The sequence below is a fragment of the Octodon degus genome, unplaced genomic scaffold (assembly GCF_000260255.1).
Source record: "Octodon degus isolate 3935 unplaced genomic scaffold, OctDeg1.0 scaffold00012, whole genome shotgun sequence".
Taxonomy (NCBI): domain Eukaryota; kingdom Metazoa; phylum Chordata; class Mammalia; order Rodentia; family Octodontidae; genus Octodon; species Octodon degus.
In genome coordinates this window covers 21,368,244-21,369,187 of record NW_004524588.1, presented here as the reverse complement: position 1 = coordinate 21,369,187, position 944 = coordinate 21,368,244, and positions in this window count along the sequence as shown.

Genomic DNA, 944 nt, shown 5'->3' with positions numbered 1-944 from the left:
ACACCGAATAAAACATTAAATTTTTTAAAAGAAATAAAACTGAAAAGGGGACTATTCTAAAGCCTAGGCTATTCAAGCATGTTTTTCAGACATCTGGAAGGCAAGAAGTTAGGGTAAATCTTCTAGCCCTACCTAATGCATCAATCTCCTCACCCTTTTCAAAATTGTTATGAGTTAGAAAACCTACACCAATGTTCAAATCTACATATTATAGCCATAGGCTTGCTAAAAAATATTAAAATAAATCCAAATGTTCTGTTCAATAGTAGAACTCTGCACTCTCACGAAGATGATTACTTTGTTTTGTTCCACAATTTTGCTGAACACATTTAATTTTTGAATGAAACTCAAACTTCTTATTAATGAACTATTTTGATATGCCTTTTTACATTAAAATGACCCAAAAATCACTTATATGACAGTTGAATTAACACATATCATCCAACAATACATGTGAATATATTTTCACATAAAAGGAGAGATTAAGAAAATGTAGCATTTGCGGCCGGGGAGATGGCTCAGTGGAATAAGCGCTTCCCTGGCAAGCACAAGGGCCTGAGTTCAATCCTGATTCCGCAAAACAAAAGAAAAGAAAAACAAAAAACAAACAAACAAAAAATAAATGTAGCATTATCCTCAGTGGAGTACTACTCTGTCATACAGAGGGATAAACTTGACTGATTCAAAGGAAAGTGGAGGCAACACATTGAGACCACAATGTTAAATGAAATAAATCAGAAACGCAACCTTAAATATAATATAATTTCCCTTATATGAGAAGTCAAAGTATATTAATAAACTAAAGATCAAAATAAAAGACAATGTGGAACAGGGAGTTACATCTTTCACAAAAGGAAAAGAGCCCAAGAGATGGAGGAAGAGGGGATTATAAAAAAAGAATTAAAAGCTGAGTGTGATGGCACATACCTGTAATCCCAACACTC